The sequence below is a fragment of the Oncorhynchus nerka genome, linkage group LG15 (assembly GCF_034236695.1).
Source record: "Oncorhynchus nerka isolate Pitt River linkage group LG15, Oner_Uvic_2.0, whole genome shotgun sequence".
In the NCBI taxonomy this organism is placed as follows: Eukaryota; Metazoa; Chordata; class Actinopteri; order Salmoniformes; family Salmonidae; genus Oncorhynchus; species Oncorhynchus nerka.
In genome coordinates this window covers 47,065,951-47,086,019 of record NC_088410.1, presented here as the reverse complement: position 1 = coordinate 47,086,019, position 20,069 = coordinate 47,065,951, and the positions used below count along the sequence as shown (strand labels likewise).

The 20,069-nt window shown below is 42.8% G+C and overlaps 1 protein-coding gene and 1 long non-coding RNA gene across 2 annotated transcripts in view; one reads left to right on the top strand and one right to left on the bottom strand.

The window, feature by feature from the left end:
• Positions 1-20,069, top strand: part of LOC115142809 (copine-9-like) — a 104,244-nt gene that overhangs the window by 29,886 nt on the left and 54,289 nt on the right. The window lies entirely within an intron of this gene.
• Positions 14,564-18,462, bottom strand: LOC115142810 (uncharacterized). The gene is made up of 2 exons (XR_010458775.1): positions 18,251-18,462; positions 14,564-17,301 (listed from the first exon to the last, which is right to left on the bottom strand). It is a non-coding gene; the product is annotated as an uncharacterized LOC115142810 (long non-coding RNA).

Here is a 20,069-nt window from a genome sequence, read left to right as displayed (position 1 = left end):
GATAGGCCTGATCACTGACCGCGATGAGACAGCCTACATGGAGGAGGTCTGAGATAACAACCTCTCCCTCAATGTCAGCAAGACAAAGGAGTTGATCGTGGACTACGCCCCATCCACATCGATGGGGCTGTAGTGGAGTGGGTCGAGAGCTTCAAGTTCCTGTGTCCACATCACCAAGGACTTAAGATGGTCCTCTCACACCAGCACAGTCGTGAAGAATGCGCAATAGTGCCTCTTCCCTCTCAGGAGGTTGAAAAAATGTGGCATGGCCCCTCAGATCCTCAAAACGTTATACAACTGCACTATTGAGAGCTTCTTGACTGACTCTATACTAGGCAGTGTCAGAGGGTGACCTGGAAAAGTGTCAAAGAACCCAGCCACCCAAGCCATAGACGGTTCACTCTGCTACAACACTGCAAGCAGTACCGGATCGCCAAGTCTGGGACCAAAAGGCACCTGAATAGCTTCTACTCCCAAGCTATAAGACTGCTGAGCAGCTAATCAAATGGCTACTCAGACTATTGCACTGACCCTTTGTCATGCACTGACTCTCTTACACTGACTCTATGCACACTCACTGGACTGCCCACACTCCACACACACACACACACACACACACACACACACACACACACACACACACACACACACACACACTTTCTGCATACAATTCTGCTACTCTGTTTAATATCTATCCTGATGGCCTACTTTTACCCCTACCTACATGTGCATATTGCCTCAAATACATTGTACCCCTGCATATAGCCTAGCGGTTAACCGCATTGGGCCGGTAACCAAAAAGGTTGCTAGTTTGAATCTCCCAGCCAACTCAATGTGCCCTTGACCAAGGCACTTAACCCTAACTGCTCCTATATGTCGCTCTGGATAAGAGCGTCTGCTAAATTACTCAAATGTACTGGTACTCCTTGTATATGGTCTTGTTATTTATTGTTACTAATTTTATTTGCTAATTGTCTTACTTTTTAACTCTGCATTGTTGGGCTCGTAAGTAAGCATTTCGTGATCAATTCTACACCTGTTCTATTCGGCGCATGTGGCAAATCATTTGATTATTTGCAGGCGCTCATGAGCAATACGTTTCCTATAAGGAACTATAAGCAACTACCAGTGATTTCCAGCGAGGGCAAAAATAATTCATTTTTTTTTTCTCTCTCATTAATCCACGCAACATACATTTGAGTAATTGTCACTAATTGGCCCTTGGGGGGGCTGCGTCATTCGTGGGGGAGGACATTTTTAGTGTTGCCTCGTTACCACTTCCGGAACTGCGAAATAGGTTTGAAATATAGCTCTCCCTTTCCTCTTTTCAACAAACATAATTGTTCATGGGTACTCCACAATAAAAAAAAATACCTATGAAAGACACACATTCCCCTCACCTCAATGTTTTGTCATGCTGACATGAATTGACCAGGTGGATGAGTTCGTTCAAAGAATTCACACATTTTAACCTTAAAAATATTACACAGTGTCATTTAGATTTGGAGTAATTTGCACTGTGACAACCAATCTTGGTGTCCCCTACCCCAACACACACACTCAACACCCTGTCTGTTTGAACTAGGGAAAGGAGGTCAGGGGACAAAGGTTGTACCCTTGTACTAGACATTATTCATGATTGACTCTTAATTGACTTAGTGGTAAAATGTAGTCGATAAATTGAGAGCTTGGGACTATAAGGTTATAGCTGCAAAAAGATGATTCTGAGACAATTGGCTTTGAAGTACCGAACCCTCATTGGTTTGAATGGTGTCAGTCATTTTTACCTTATTTTTAACTAAACAACAGGAATTGGGGGTATTTAAACTACTATACAAGGTAGAGAACATTGAACAAAACAAGCCTGTGTCCATAACTCAATTTTGACAAAAAATGCAGATAGAACCATATACTGTGAAGCTCTCAAAATGTGTGATACGACTGCTAAGGGAGTGCTCCATTGAGAAGCTTGAAGTGTGCTCTCATTGTAAACGATCTTCCAGCTTACCCGGCCGAAATACCCCCCACTCGATGTTCATCTTTACTTTAGGGAGTTGCCTTTAGATATGTCTGTGTGTGATGATGGTAATAAGCATGGCTGGAAAGTGTTTGGGAAAAGTAATTGATGACCTCCTTTTCTTGACTGATATTCAGCCTCTGCTTACCGAAGTTTAGATAGCAGAGTTTGTGATACATACACTGCTCAAAAAAATAAAGGGAACACTAAAATAACACATCGTAGATCTGAATGAACAAAATATTTTTATTAAATACTTTTTTCTCTACATAGTTGAATGTGCTGACAACAAAATCACACAAAAATTATCAATGGAAATCAAATTTATCAACCCATGGAGGTCTGGATTTGGAGTCACACTCAAAATTAAAGTGGAAAACCACACTACAGGCTGATCCAACTTTGATGTAATGTCCTTAAAACAAGTCAAAATGAGGCTCAGTAGTGTGTGTGGCCTCCACATACCTGTATGACCTCCCTACAACGCCTGGGCATGCTCCTGATGAGGTGGGGGATGGTCTCCTGAGGAATCTCCTCCCAGACCTGGACTAAAGCATCCGCCAACTCCTGGACAGTCTGTGGTGCAATGTGGCGTTGGTGGATGGAGCGAGACATGATGTCCCAGATGTGCTCAATTGGATTCAGGTCTGGGGAACGGGCGGGCCAGTCCATAGCATCAATGCCTTCCTCTTGCAGGAACTGCTGACACACTCCAGCCACATGAGGTCTAGCATTGTCTTGCATTAGGAGGAACCCAGGGCCAACCGCACCAGTATATGGTCTCACAAGGGGTCTGAGGATCTCATCTCGGTACCTAATGGCAGTCAGGCTACCTCTGGCGAGCACATGGAGGGCTGTGCGGCCCCCCAAAGAAATGCCACCCCACACCATGACTGACCCACCTCCAAACTGGTCATGCTGGAGGATGTTGCAGGCAGCAGAACGTTCTCCACGGCGTCTCCATAATGTCACGTCTGTCACATGTGCTCAGTGTGAACCTGCTTTCATCTGTGAAGAGCACAGGGCGCCAGTGGCAAATTGCCAATCTTGGTGTTCTCTGGCAAATGCCAAATGTCCTGCACGGTGTTGGGCTGTAAGCACAACCCCCACCTGTGGACGTCGGGTCCTCATACCACCCTCATGGAGTCTGTTTCTGACCGTTTGAGCAGACACATGCACATTTGTGGCCTGCTGGGGGTCATTTTGCAGGGCTCTGGCAGTGCTCCTCCTGTTCCTCCTTGCACAAAGGCGGAGGTAGCGGTCCTGCTGCTGGGTTGTTGCCCTCCTACGGCCTCCTCCACGTCTCCTGATGTACTGGCCTGTCTCCTGGTAGCTCCTCCATGCTCTGGACACTACGCTGACAGACACAGCAAACCTTCTTGCCACAGCTCGCATTGATGTGCCATCCTGGATGAGCTGCACTACCTGAGCCACTTGTGTGGGTTGTAGACTCCGTCTCATGCTACCACTAGAGTGAAAGCACCGCCGGCATTCAAAAGTGACCAAAACATCAGCCAGGAAGCATAGGAACTGAGAAGTGGTCTGTGGTTATCACCTGCAGAACCACTCCTTTATTGGGGGTGTCTTGCTAATTGCCTATAATTTCCACCTGTTGTCTATTCCATTTGCACAACAGCATGTGAAATATATTGTCAATCAGTGTTGCTTCCTAAGTGGACAGTTTGATTTCACAGAAGTGTGATTTACTTGGAGTTACATTGTGTTGTTTAAGTGTTCCCTTTATTTTTTTGAGCAGTGTATTTTATTTAAAACTTAAATGTACAGTGCCATGGTGGCAGATTGGCAACATGCGTCTTGAATTTGGATCCAATTCTATACAGTAGATTAATAAATAATCATTGGTGTTATGCAAGGATTCTGTCAAATATAGCAATCCATCTTACCAGAATCAAAATATCTCTAAAAATGGATGATTATGGATTCTTCCCAAACGTTAATTAATACATTTCACATAACAGGACGGTAAAATAAAGTGTGCTTTCTTCTTCATTTCTGTTCATCTTAAAAAACTTGAAATAATCTTGCAAAACATAAAAAACAAAGAGCCCTATACCCACATCCCCTCTTTCCCAATTAAAAGCCCCTTTCCACTCTCATTCTCTCTGTTAAATTTCTCATTACGTTTTACATGTGGGGAAAGGAGGCCCGAGCAAACAAACATGCATAATGAATCACCCTCCTTTTCTCCAAAAGGCCTTTAGATGCAGACCCTGCTGAAGAAGGGTACTTCTTTATCTCACATCCTAAAGTATCCCTCCCTAAGCCTCCGCTAATCTCACCAGAAGTGTGTGTCCTTCAGTGTCGCCTCATACATTACTCCCTGAATTAAATGTGCTTGACATGGTGTGGCGGTGAATTATGTATTCAAAGAACAATCTTAATCTCGTCACCTTCCAATACCACTGTTACATGAAATATACTTTAAGGTAATTACATTGCCATTTCTGGTCTATGATCTTGTAAGACACTCTTGCACTTATATTGTCTTTCGGTTGTCTCTCATCTCATCAGGGGTGTGTCCAAGTTCTCCGAATGCACTGTATGCTGATAAAAAATTATCCCATTCGGACACCTGACACTACTTCCCCAATCCTCTGACCTTGTCTTGAAAAGGTCTCCACTCAAAGTAGTCCCGGAATGTTTAAAATCGAGTGAAACCAGAATAAACTCTTGAAAAAAATATTATTTTGGTCTTCGCAGGGGCATAGCTATACCACAGAAGAGAAGCACTTTGCAATTCTACCTGTGCCGTGGCTGCCTACTCTCCACAGCAGAGAGATCTATCATGGGCATGATGAAAAGGGGAGGGAAGTGGAGGAATGGAAAGGATGGAGGGGGGAGCGATATCCCACAAAGGCGGTCTCCCATGGGGCCCTTGCATACGGAGGCGAGTGTTCATTTTGATTACAAGGAGGGGGGGACGCTGGTGGTGTGACAAGCTCGGCCCCTGCTCCACACCCCAGCCCCTCACCACACCACCCCCGTCCCTCGTCCGCTCGTCACACGCTGATGGGGATGACAGGGCGACAGGGAGAGTGACAGCAGGAGAAGCTCATTCAATTACCCGGCCCTCTGACGAAAAGCATTCATGTCATGTTCACCAGAGATGTGGGGGGAGACAGGTAGGGGACGACAGACAGAGAGAGAAATAAAGAAGACACAAAGGACAAGAACAACCCAGAAAAGAGATTCAATAAAAAGTATTCTCTGTTCCTCTTCCGTTCTGTTTGGTCCCTTAGTTCACTCCAATTAGGGCTTGTACCTGACAGAAACATCTCTCCCCCTCTTTCTCTCTCCCAACAGCAATCAGGTAAAGAGCAGCCCACCTCTGCCAAGCTCTCCAAGATGTGTGTGCAGTCAGTGTTCACATTACAGAGAAGGAGACGAGACAGTGCCCCCCGGGGATTCACTATCCTCCTCACTCTAACCTATGAATGAATGAATGGAAAAGTGGTACTTTGGGTTTAAATTCAATCTTGCCGAGCTTGTCACACGACCAGTGTAACCCCTCCCCCTTCGTCCCTTCCATTCCTCCACTTCCCACCCCACCTCCCCTTTTTCATCATGCCCATGATAGATCTATCTGCTGTGGAGTGTAGGCAGCCACGGCACAGGTAGAATTGCACAGATCTTCTCCCCATGTAGTATAGCTATGCTCCTGCGAAGAGTTTCACTCGATTTAAAACATTCTGGGACTACTTTGATTGGAGACCTTTTCAAGACGTCAGATGATTGGGGAAGTAGTGTCAGAAGGTATTGTGAAGTTATCGAGATCAAAGAAATGAATGCTTCTATCACTGACCTTCTCTTAGTCAGTGCCATGGGCGACGTACTGAAGTTTCTCTGGCAGAAAGTTATAGAGTGCAGAAGTATGTACAGTAACTGTTGATTCATTACATTGCAGGTTGACAAAGATGGTGCCGGACAGTACTTTGACAAAGCTTCTGGCTATGGCATCCATATTAGGAAGTCAGTTGTCTGATGAAACTCCCAAGATACTGTAGCTTGGAGTGAGATTTCCTATTGTTAATGTCATTGGCTCCACACCTTCCCGGTGGGGGTCTGGGGGTACCTCCCCAGGAATAAAATGCGGTTTTAAAGCTAATTTCCTGCCCTTCTGTATATTTTCACATGGCTAAGGCCCATGACCAGGGTAAAACATATATATTTTTAAATAACACAGGTCAGATACATTCAGGATTCTTTTAAAGTTGAATACACTCAAAACTCATCGACTTGGCTTGAAGCTACTTTGAGATTATTTGGGCATGACATTTAGAGTATGCTAGCTGGGGGAAATTGAATTACATTGTTTTTTGGTTAGAAAATGCTCATATTAACGGTCGGTGGCTGTGGCTAACTTTAGGATGGATTGCAGCATCTCCTTGTCCATAAGAAACCAACCTTAATTTGGGTGCACTATCCCTTTTAATCAGGACCATAGAAAATCCTGCCTCGAGGAAGCTCTCCAAAAGGGTTGCACGCCACCCCTGATCAATGTTTCCCAAATACTGAGGGTTTGAATATGTTCATGTGACATTTGATTTCTACAAATTACCCCACATTCAAGAATAATCTAATGAATATCAATCTTCGGGTGGTTGAGGCTGATTTGCAAAAACCTAGCCATCATATTACTCTGCAAGGGCAAGATCATTTGCATTTATGCCTACTGTTTCTGCCTAGCAGCTGTGCACAATCCTAAAATGACAAAACAGGATATTTGAGGCAAGGGGTATTTCAATATAGCCTGTTCCCATGGCTTACCCTATATTCAACACTGTCCATAAATGCATAGCTCTCATAAAAATGATTTTAAATGTTGTTTATTATGATTTCTTTTACCCTTTTTTCTCCCGAACTGGTAGTTACAGTCTTGTCCCATCACTGCAACTCCCGTACGGACTCGGGAGAGGTGAAGGTCGAGAGCCATGCGTCAACCCTGCCAAGTCACACTGCTTGCTTAACCTGCCACGTGGAGTCACTGGAGCGCGATGGGACAAGGACATCCCGTCCAGCCAAACCCTCCCCTAACACAGAAGAAATTGTAACATTTGTGCGCTACCTCATGGGTCTCCCGGTCACGACTGGCTGTGACACAGCCGGGGATCGAACCTGGGTCTGTAGTGATGCCTCTAGCACTGTGATGCAGTGCCTTCGACCACTGCGCCTCTCAAGAGGCCCATTGAACTTAAACATACTTTAAACATTTTTATTTGGCATATCATATTTCAAATAGGCTAATTACACCAGCAACATTGGCAAGAAGTAAAATAATGAAAGTATGGGGAATAACAGGAATGTTCTTGCTGAGATAACCTCACTAATTAGTCTATATTTTTAGGCCATTGGGAATTGTTCTAATGAATTACATCAGCTATTGTGAAAGACTAAATAGGTTACCCACAGTTACACATTTGGGTTCACAATCTTTTGGGCAAAATAATGTATGTAGTACAGTGAGACAAATAATTCCTGCTTAATGCTGCCTTTTCGTTGTTACAGCCTAATGAACCTAGTGCTAAATTGCCAATGACCATACAAGGTGAATAATATAGCCTATGGATCTGGGGCTAGGCTGCAAGTGATGGATTAAAAAAACAAAGCTATATTATCACATGCTGTCATAAGTAAGCGTTCTGTGACAGAGACAGTAGTGACAGCAAATTAATTTGTTGACGATTATGTGTACAAAACACCACTACAATTTGCCATGCTGAACTTTTGGCAATTTAGTTAATAAAGAATGATCAGCGGACAACGAACGCGCCTGTCCAGTCCATCAACATTAAGAGCAATAGATAGGAATAAGTGGATGACGTCAGCGCTATGGAAAACTCCCGATGGCCAGTCAGTATCTGGTGTGGCCACCAATTGCCTCATGCAGCGTGACACATCTCCTTTGCATAAGGTTGATCAGGCTGTTGATTGTGGAATGTTGTCCCACTCCTCTTCAACGGCTGTGTGAAGTTGCTGGATATTGGCGTGAACTGTAACAAGCTGTCATACACGTAAATCCAGAGCATCCCAAAAATGCTCAATTGAGGACATGTCAGGTGAGTTTGCAGGCCATGGAAGACTGGGACATTTTCAGCTTCCAGGAATTGTGTAAAGATCCTTGCGACATGGGGCCATGCTGAAACATTACTAGGTGATGGCGGCGGATGAATAGCACAACAATGGGCCTCAGGATCTTGTCACGGTATCTCTGGGCATTCAAATTACCATCGGTAAAATGCTATTTTTCATAGCTGATGCCTGCCCATACCATAATCCCACCACCACCATGGGCACTCTGTTCAACAAACCGCTCGCCCACACGACACCATACACGTCTGCGGTTGTGAGGCCAGTTGGACGTACTACCAAATTCTCTAAAACGACATTGGAGGCGGTTTATGGTAGAGAAATGAACATTCGATTCTCTGGTAACAGCTCTGGAGTTAGCATGCCAATTGCACGCTCCCTCAAAACTTGAGACATCAGTGGCATTGTGTTGTGTGACAAAACTGCACATTTAAGAGTGGGGTTTATTGTTCACAGCACAAGGTACACCTGTCAAATCAAATCAAATTTTATTAGTCACATGCACCGAATACAATGGTGAAATGCTTACTTACGAGCCCCTAACCAACAATGCAATTTAAAAAAAATACAGATAAGAATAAGAAATAAAAAAGTAACAAGTAATTAAAGAGCAACAGTAAAATAACAATAGCGAGACTATATTCAGGGGTGTACCGTCACAGAGTCAATGTGCAGGGGCACCAGTTATTTAAGGTAATATGTACACGTACAGTGTGCTATGCATAGATGATAGATGATAACAACAGAGAGTAGCAACAGTGTAAAAGAGGGGGGTGGGAGGCAATGCAAATAGTCTGTGTAGCCATTTGATTAGGTCTTCATGAGTCTCATGGCTTGGGGGTAGAAGCTGTTTAGAAGCCTCTTGGACCTAGACTTGACGCTCCGGGACCGCTTTCAGTGCAGTAGCAGAGAGAACAGTCTATGAATAGGGTGGCTGGAGTCTTTGACAATTTTTAGGGCAGGACGCTTGGCCCCAGTTGATGTACTGGGCAATGAACGTTCAAAGCACATTCAATTGAATGCCTATACCGTATCTGTTGGGTTATGACCCAGATTGCAGTTCCTATGGCTTCCACTAGATGTCATCAGTCTTTAGACATTGTTTCAGGCTTGTTTTCTGAAAAATTAGGACAAATGAGACCATTTTGTAAGTTGCATGCAGAATGAACCAGAGCTCATTTGCGCGCATGACCGATTGCGTGCCCTTCGTTCTTTTTCCTTTCTATTGAAGATGCTATTGTCCGGTTTAAATATTATTGATTATGTAGACAATAGACAACCTGAGGATTAATTATAAACATCGTTTGACATGTTTCGACAAACTTTACCGGTAGTATTTGGATGCATTCGTCTGCCTGTTGTGACCGCCTTTGAGCCAGTAGATAACTGAACAAAATGCGCCAACAAAGAGTTTTTGGGACATAAAGAGGAACTTTATCGAACAACACAAACATTTATTGTGTAACAGGGTCTCTTATGAGTGCAACCAGATGAAGATCATCAAAGGTAGTGATTAGTTTTATCTTTATTTCTGACTCCTCTACTTGGCTTGAAAATGTTTGTATGCTTTTGTAAGCGGGGCGCTGTCCTCAGATAATCGCATGGTATGCTTTCACCGTAAAGCCTTTTTGAAATCTGACACAGCGGCTGGATTAACAAGAAGTTAAGCTTTATTTTGATGTATAACACTTGTATTTTCATGAATGTTAAATATTTATTTCTGTAATTAGAATTTTGCTCTCTACAATTTCACCGGATGTTGTCGAGGTGTGCCGCTAGCGGGACGCCTATCCTAAATTAAAACATGTTGGTATTACAGACTCGGACAGGGAGAGGTTGAAAATGTCAGTGAAGACACATGCTCGTAGTACACGTCCTGGTAATCAGTCTGGCCTTGTGAATGTTGACCTGTTTAAAGGTCTTACTCACATCTGCTGCGGAGAGCGTGATCACACAGTCTTCCAGAACAACTGGTGCTCTCTTGCATGTTTCAGTTTTATTTGCCTCAAAGTGAGCATAGAAGTAGTTTAGCTTGTCTGGTAGGCTCATGTCACTGGGCAGCTCTCAGCTGTGATTCCTTTTGTCGTCTGTAATGGTTTGCAAGCCCTGCCACATCCGACAAGTATCAGAGCCGGTGTAGTACAATTCGATCTTAGTCCTGTATTGACGTTTTGCCTGTTTGATGGTTCGTCGGAGGGCATAGCAGGATTTCTTGTAAGCTTCCGGGTTAGAGTCCTGCTCCTTGATAGCGGCAGCTCTAGCCTTTAGCTAAGTGTGGATGTTGCCGCCTCTGGGTGAGTGTTTTCTTGTTTGCTTATGGCAGAATACAGCTCATTCAATTTTTATTTATTTATTTGACCTTTATTTAACTAGGCAAGTCAGTTAAGAACAAATTCTTATTTTCAATGACGGCCTAGGAACGGTGGGTTAACTGCCTGTTCAGGGGCAGAACGACAGATTTGTACCTTGTCAGCTCAGGGATTTGAACTTGAAACCTTCCGGTTGCTAGTCCAACGCTCTAACCACTAGGCTACCCTGCCGCCCCATGCTGTCTTAGTGCCAGAATCTGACTGTGGTGGTATGTAAATAACTATGAAAAATACAGTTAGGTTGTGTGGTCTACAGTTTATCATGAGATATTCTACCTTAGGCGAACAATAGCTCGAGACTTCCTTAGATATCGTGCACCAGCTGTTGTTTACAAAATACGTAGCCTGTCGCCCCTTGTCTTACCAGACGCTGCTGTTCTATCCTGCCGGTGCAGCATATAACCAGCCAGCTGTATGTTGATAGTGTCGTCGTTCAGCCACGTCTCCATGAAGCATAAGATATTACAGTTTTGAATGTCCCATTGGTAGTTTAATCTTCGGCGTAGGCCATCTATTTTATTGTCCAAAGACTGCACATTTGCTAGCAGAATGGAAGGCAGTGGGGGTTTATTCGATCGCCTGCGAATTCTCAGAAAGCAGCTCGCCCTCCGGCCACTTTTTCTCTGCCTCCTCTTCACGCAAATCACAGGGATCTGGGCCTGTTCCTGGGAAAGCAGTATATCGTTTGCGTCGGCCTTGCCAGTCCGTGATTAGTCATCGCAGTCCTGATGTCCAGAAGTTATTTTCGTCTATAAGAGACGGCAGCGGCAACATTATGTACATAATAAGTACAAAAATAAGTTACAAATAACACAATTGATTATGGGCACGTAAAACATTTTGTGCATATGGAAAATATTTGGGATCTTTTATCTCAGCTCATGAAACATGGGACCAAAACTACATGGTACGTATATATTTTTGTTTAGTATAGTTGAATTTGAAGCGGGCCATATTGCTGAATGAGGTTGAATGGCGTCAAAAAATCGCTATGGATCATGGTGAATGTGGCCGTACCTAGCAAAGGATCATGATCTCGATTTAGTCGTTATCATCCTGCCTGAGAGAGTCAACCGGCTCGTAGCCTGCCCTTCCGTAATTGGTCTGTGTCAGCATGTGGTCCTGTGTGATGACAGATGTAGTAGACAGAATGGATCTCTATTTAATTAAACATCTTGATTTGTAGCAAACTTTAAAATAATTCACTGTGGGGATCAAAGTTGATTTGCCCTTTTGGAGATCTGAATTTACATAGGCTTTCTAGAGAAAACCAGGGCTTTTGGTACCACAAGGTTGCCACGCAGTAGCCGACCACCAGAGCTCGTGGCTTCACACTCCAGACTGGACACTCGGGGTCCAGTCTGCCATTACTGCACTCCACTCTAATCGTGAGAGGTGTTTCTTTACAAACGTGAATCCAACCGCCTTGTTCCCGGACCCTTACTTAACCAATCACAAGCTTCAATATGGTGTGGTTCACAGTGTTGTGACAGAAAAATGATGCATCTCACAGGTGAAGGAAGCTGCCGTTTCAACGTTTGTGATGTAGAATTGCAGACGCATATGCTCCGATTTCAAAAATATTTGGAGGCACAGTTGAAAAGTTAATGCACTGAATAATAAACTGGATTAATTAGAAAATAAAAAACAGTAGGCCTACTGTTTTAATGCCTGAGAAATAAGAGGTGTGGTGGGTGCGTCTCACCCCCAATGGTTGAGAGTTGGAAGCACTACAGTCATGTTCATGTGACACTAATGTTTACGCAGTGTGGATCTCATTATTTTATTCAAAGTTCTTGGCAAGAGAGACTTATATTTTGACAGAGTGATGTCCAATTGACTTTTTTGGCTAAATGTGTTCTTGGCATAGACCATGCAATGTGAACTGTGGCTACCTCACATAGTGATTAATAAGACAATAAAAGCAAATAGCAGTCTCTAATTCTAATGTCTATTTCCTATATTAATGCACCTTAGACCAAGCCCTACACACTCATCTTAAATGCCATTCCTTAACAATAACAACAACTCAGAGGTGAGGTGGTGCATGTGAGTTGCAATGAGCTCACATTACATGTATAGCCTGTGGCAGACCAGGGGATTTGATGCAGGAGACCTCTTCTGAATTACCGCCTTCTGGGCTCTTGGGAATGCTGTCGTCTCTGGGGTAGAACACCGAGCACCTCGGTTCTAGCAGACCGTGAGGACGTCTATCTGGTAGCAACCTATCACTACCTCCAACCCTCCCGTGTGCTGCCCTCCTGGCAGTTTTATGGGCCCCGTACGGCTGGTGGTCCTTGCCGGAGGACCCCTTGAGACCTGGTACGTCCAGCAGAGGGAGCCAACGTCGCGTGATGCCACCGCCGCATGATGTAGACTCCGTCTGTCACCAGACCTTGACGAGTCTGCCCCGGTGGCTTGTTCGCGGTACGCCACAAGCCATTATATATACAGTGCCTTCAGAAAATATTCAGACCCCTTGACTTTTTACACATTTTGTTAGGTTGCAGCCTTGTTCTAAAGCTTCCTCTCAGTGCTGAGCTTCCTCTCGGTGCTGAGCTTCCTCTCGGTGCCGAGCTTCCTCTCGGTGCCGAGCTTCCTCTCGGTGCCGAGCTTCCCTCGGTCCCGAGCTTCCCCTCAGTCCCGAGCTGCCCCTCAGTCCATATCTGCTCCTCAGTCCAGTGGGGTTCTGGGTGAGGACTACTAGGCCATGGTCGGCGGCGAGGGTGGACTATCCAAGGACGCGAGGAGGGACTAAGACGGTGATTGAGTGGGGTCCACGTCCCGCGCCGGAGCCGCCACCATGGACAGACGCCCACCCGGACCCTCCCTTTTGTTTTGAGGTGCGTCCGGGAGTCCGCACCTTAGGGGGGTTCTGTCACGCCCTGGTCGAGGTATTTTGTGTTTATCTTCATTTATTTGGTCAGGCCAGGGTGTGGCATGGTTTTTTTAATGTGGTGTGTTGGTATTGGGATTGTAGCTTAGTGGGGTGTTCTAGTTAAGTCTATGGCTGTCTGAAGTGGTTCTCAATCAGAGGCAGGTGTTTATCGTTGTCTCTGATTGGGAACCATATTTAGGCAGCCATATTCTTTGTGTGTTTCGTGGGTGATTGTCTTTAGTGTCCTTGTTCCTGTCTCTGTGTTAGTTTACACAAGTATAGGCTGTTTCGGTTTTCGTTACGTTCATTACGTTCTTTGTTTTTGTATTATTTGTATTGATTCGTGTTTTACGTTTATTAAACATGGATCGCAATCTACACGCTGCATTTTGGTCCGACTCTCCTTCACCACAAGAGAACCGTTACAGTACTGTAACAAAATGTGGGAAAAGTCAAGGGGTCTGAATACTTTTCGAAAGGCACTGTATATCCCAAGCACAAATCTGAAGGCTTGGTGTTTATGGAACTTTCCAGATCTGGCTATTATTACCAATCACATGTCACCATGGCAACAACTCATCCAGGACAGATGATACAGTGTGCAAGCATTGTTTCCTGGCTTGTTTCCTGGCTTGAATAATATTGTTTTAGTTCATAAGGGCAATGGTTTTTAATCTACTGGTCAAACTAATACTGTACATACAACACACTCAAACCAAAATACATTCCAAACAAACGCTGTTAATGACTTTGCAAATGCTGTATAAGCCTAAATAGTATCACTGATGATATTACTTATAAAGTATAGTTACATTTTATTTGATCTGTAAAACCTACCCTTTGGAATGACTTCGATTGCAACAGTGAATATATTTAGTTATTAAAATATCTCTTAATAATCATTCTCAACGATAGCACTTTGGTAGTAGTCAGTGACAAACAGCTAAGCAGGGCTTGGTTAAAACTCTGGATGGGAGACCAAATTAATAGCTGTAGATAGATCAACTCTCCAATAGGAGGTGCTGCCCGACTATTGTTTTTTTCTGATAGTGTATATAACGTTGAAGATCTGACATTGTTTCAAAGGTACAAAATCAACATATTTTACACAAGGTTTGCCTGTGTTGAAAATTGGTTACAATGATGACATAATCCTGTCGTTGGAAAATCCACCCTTTAAACCACAGTTGATTACTTTTTTCAAATCCAATGTATTTTCCATGTAGATTCCATGTCACAATACGTTGACAAATTATGTTGAAACAACATTGATTCAACCAGTTTGTGCCCAGTGGGTAGGGTTTCAATCACTGATTTCAAATATAATGCTATTTAGCGATATTGAATTGTTTGATTGTCAACGCAACCAAATACCAACATTTGAAGGAGATGTCTTCTGCTTGGATAATTCCATCTGTGCCACTGACTTTAGTCTAGCTATAATTCCAGTTTGTCTACAAATTAATAATTCATATGTTGGATTCATGTTTCCATCTTAACCAAAAATCAAGGTTAAAGCATAGGATCAAATCAAACTTGATTTAAAGTGCATTTAAAGTTTTATTTAATTTTGTCCTATTCTTTATCTTATTATTTTTGGTTGAAATGGAGACGTGAATCCAACATATCATTTATTAATTTCAAGACAAACTGGAATTAAAGCCAGACTAAGTCAGTGGCACAGATGGAACTTTTCGAGCATTAGATACATGGAAATGTTGATATATGGTTGCATTGACAACCAAGCACAATTCAATATTACTTTTGTAATACCAGAAAATAGTCTAAACCTCTTAAATATAATGGCAAAATGTAGATTTCCCGCCTAAATAGACATACCCAAAAGTAACTGCTGTTCATGTGTGTTCACATTCTGTGAGATTGTGAGGAAATGATCAGAAGATAGATAGGAGTTACATAGTTCAGAATTCACAAGATCAAGCAAACACAAAATAACAGACCGGGAGACCCATGGGGCGGTGCACAATTGGCCCAGCATCATCCGGGTTAGGGGAGGGTTTGGCCGGCAGGGATGTTCTTGTCCCAGCGACTCCTGTGGTGGGCTGGGAGCAATGCTCACTGACATGGTTGCCAGGTGTACGGTGTTTCCTCTGACACATTTGTGCGGCTGGCTTCTGGGTTAAGCGGGCATAGGTGTCAAGAAGCAGTGCGGCTTGGTTGGGTTGTGTTTCGGAGGACTCACGGCTCTCGACCTTCGCCTCTCCCAAGTCGGTACAGGAGTTGTAGCGATGGGACAAGACCGTAACTACCAATTGGATACCACAAAAAAGGTGTAAAATAAAATAAAAAAATAAAAAAATGGGCAGATGTTTTAGTAAGTGGTGTCAGGTGTGGTCATGGGACATATCCAAGTGTCCCTAAACCTCTCCAAAGTGGCATGTCTGTAAATTAGTTAATTTCAGTGCTGTTACATATTTGCAATCCCTAAATGCTATCTGTTCAGTATAAAAACACAATTTCTACCATGTCAACCTCACTCAAACATTGTGGGGGTGATATGGGGTATCCAGGGCACATTCAAGTTTCCTTTCAACCTCTCTAAAGTGTCCGAATATGGTAATTGCACTGTTTTTGCACACTGGATGTGCCTAAAGGATATTCCTAGCCACCGTGCTTCTACACCTGCATTGCTTGCTGTTTGGGGTTTTAGGCTGGGTTTCTGTACAGCACTTTGAGATATCAGCTGATGTACGAAGGGCTATATAAATACATTTGATTTGATTAGATTGTTCACTATAAAAACAACATTTCTGTAACACCAACCTCTCTCAAATATTGTGCTGGTGTCGGGGGACATACAAAGGATATCCACGTGTTTTTTCAACCTCTTCAAAGTTCTTGAACGTTTAGCCTATAGGCATATCCAATGTGTTGGTCCCACATACAAATGAACTGTTTACATAAACAATATAAAAGCACCAGATATACATAAAAAATATAAAAAACATTTGTCCCTCACAACAAAAGGTGCAAGAATTTAAATAAGCTGAACTATTTACAAATGGCATTCGTGTATGTTTTACATCCCAGGTGTAGATGATTAGATTTCACTTTCACCATAGCTTGTGCATGTCGTGATAATCTTTGAAGCAGTCCCTCTCTGCCAGGAAACAAAAAGCAATCTGTCATTTCGGACAGAAGATCTGTGTTTTGTGCAATGCTTGCAATTCTTCCTTCTGTCTTTTGGCATGTGTGTTAAATAGTGGCGCTCACTTTGAGTGGGGGGTCTTGTGATGGTAGTGAGGTTGCTTTGGACCTCCAATTCAGCCATTTCCAACACCAGTTTATCTCGGAAGGCCAACTGGGAGAGAGGGGTTTGACCTTTTGCTTTGGCCATCTGCTTATGGAGAATGAAAGCATTTACTGTAGTAATGTCCATAAAGTTGTAAAAAAAAAAGTCTTATACCCACTTCCTGGTCTTGTGGAGGACCTGGTAGTAGCCTATCAGAGCATCAGATAGGTTGACACCGCCCATGCTGGCATTGTAGTCGTTCACAGAAACAGAAACGTTGACATTCTTCCTCACCCATGCCCCATTGGCATTTTTCACCCTCCTTGAGACATGGTCGTTATTGAATGTCTTATGCTGTGTGGTGAGCATGGTTACTTCCCTAGTGTCCTTCCATTTCACAAAAAGTGGCTTTTTAATCCTGATCCAACAAATGGTCCCCCTCTCTGCTGTCTTTGTCATGTCATTTACCTTGGTCTTGGGAAACCGATTCTGTTAGGACGAATGGTGCCACAAGACCCTATTTTCTTCTTCAAGAGGTCTTTGAAAAGTGGATGTAGAAACATCAGACAGGGTGATTGACATAGCAGTGGGGTGTGAGCACCTTGGCCGGTGAGGGTGCTTGCTGGGGAGGGGTAGCTCCCAAACGTCATCATCCAAATGCTCTGCATCCTCCACTCTGTGGTGAATAAAATAAAGGGATATATTGTTGTAAGATACACAGAATTAAAGTTGACTAAATTTACAAAACAACATTACTGTAAAGGAAAAACACCAAGTCTAAACTTTATCTGTACAGTGACTCACAAACATTGTGTGAAGCACACTCACAATGGAAAACAGTAACACTTTGGAGACAAAGGTAGAGGTGAGAACCACAAGTTAACAATGTCCATGAGAGTTCAGTGGCCTCTCCAAAGTTACAAGGATGAAACTTAGAACAGCAACATAGAATAGAATAGAACTACTTTGGAATTATATAACATTGAAATTGCTTGTTACATAGGCCTATGTGAACTAAATCCAAAGCACAAAAAGCAGACAACTTATAAAATATGTAATACATATAGTAAATTAGCTAGATAAAGTCATGAAAATAATTTTCGTACAGATCTAAAAGTGGATCCAATCCTTCTAGAAAGCAATCTTCGTCGGCCGTCCAAATCCTCTTTTTAGGTTCCTGTTCAACATTCTTTGAAGGTTCCTGTTCGATATTCTTAATTTTTAACCTCCCCCTTCAGAAGCTATCTTTTATGCTAAAGTAATGAAACTAAAGCGATGAAATCTGTTTGCAATGTAATGTAGCGTACTCGGTGCATCTCGTCTCTGAGCCAGGTAGCAATAGTTTGCATTTACGCATAAAATGTTCAATCTTATTTCATTGGCTACAAGACTGTCAAGGTACCATTGTAGCCAATCCCCTGTGTAACGGATGCCCACAGCGCATAAGCAGGAGACATCATATTTTTGATGCGCAAAGATATAGTCACTCGGTGGACATTCGATGTTGCCATTATGTCATACATCATCAGATAACGTTGGCAATAGGCTAGATTTGTTCCAACCTAAGGATTCATTTGATACCCCCATGTAGCTATAGCTCAAACACAGACCAAATTGAAGCTTACCTTGTAAGATGTTTGCTGTTTGGTGAAAACAGTGTAAAATAAACATTTAGACTCTCAGGGCTGGAGATCAATAACGGTAGGTCACAGGCAGACAAATAATATATCCTCATGATCTGTGGAGTCCCAGCTTTCGGTGTGTATCACCGTATTCCATGTTGACTTTGTTTATGCTTCACAACCCTAACAGGAATGTAGGTAGCAGCCATCTTGAAATTAGGTCATTGGTTCGGCCTTTCCTTATATATTCATATGCCCATATATGGTAGTAAGTCACACCAAAGATTTTGAAGGCACGATACTCAGCTTTCCGCAGACACCCTGCTTTTGCAGATGGGGCTACCGTTCTCCTACCAGACTGAATTTAATTTTTAAAAATCGAATAGGGTCCCCAAATATGGGGACTTTACATTTTTAAGGGTATCTTGTAAACTAATGTAACATTCAAACTTAAAATGAGTAACACATTGTGATGGACATTCAACATCACTGACACCTGAAGTCAATATTAAATGAGACACTCTTTATTATCATGGCCGGAGAGGTTCACAAACTCGATCCAAACTTGGTGAAAACTCTGAAAAGGAGTTCCCTTTCAATCCTTATATACTGCTATACAAACAAGTCATATAAGTATGATTTACATTATGCAATATTAACGTTGGTTCCTGCATGTGACTGACTGATACTTCACAAAACTTATTCACTCATAGCTGGGACCTTGAAACTGAGAAACGTATTTCCTGTTCTCAGAGCAATGTTCTGGGCGTACTGCCATTTGGTCTGAAGAGGAGGTCACAGTCACCTGCATGGACAATAACATGTTCCCTCACACTCCCTCCTTTTATCACTTCTGATTTAAGGTAATCATTAGATTATGGCTTAAACTATCAAAGGAGGTTCTATCAAAAATACTTATATTAAAGTAAGCAAAATCAACACATAAAACCAGACACTTTATCATTTCAAACCCTTCATTCTGGGTTGTACAATCTAACTGGGGCGGCAGGGTAGCCTAGTGGTTAGAGTGTTGGACTAGTAACCAAAATGTTGCAAGTTCGAATCCCCGAGCTGACAAGGTACAAATCTGTCGCTCTGCCCCTGAACAGGCAGTTAACCCACTGTTCCTAGGCCGTCATTGAAAATAAGAATTTGTTCTTAACTGACTTGCCTAGTAAAATAAAGGTTAAAAAAAAAAAAAAAAACTAGTAACTCATACAGTTACACACATGCTTCATTCCACAATTTCATTTATTTATTTTATTTTACCTTTATTTAACCAGGCAAGTCAGTTAAGAACAAATTCTTATTTTCAATGACGGCCTAGGAACAGTGGGTTAACTGCCTGTTTCATTGAACTTGCAGCCTTCCGGTTAATTTCACTAGGCTACCCTGCCGCCCCAGGGTAGCCTAGTGGAAATACTATCATCATAATAAAGCTAAAATCTACCAGCAAGGTTATACTTCTACCCAGATGGAAAGTCTTTAGTATGGTCTGGCAAACCCAAGCAAGGGGTAAACATTAATGTTTGTTTAAATTTTACCAATACCACCTCAGCCTCATCAGTCTAGACCACAACTTCACTCACCTCCATATAAATCCTACACAATCGTGCAGCGGTTGAACTATCTCTGCATAGTTTTTCAACCACGGTAACCAAGCACACCCAACAAAGAAATCATGTGCTCATTGGTAACAGGTTTAGGCAAAGCTTTAATTGCCTATAATCTATCTTTGGAGAGGGTGTTGACCCTCAGAAGTAATATCATGACCCACATATTTAACGGAGCTCCAGCATAATTCCAATTTCCTGGGGGAAAC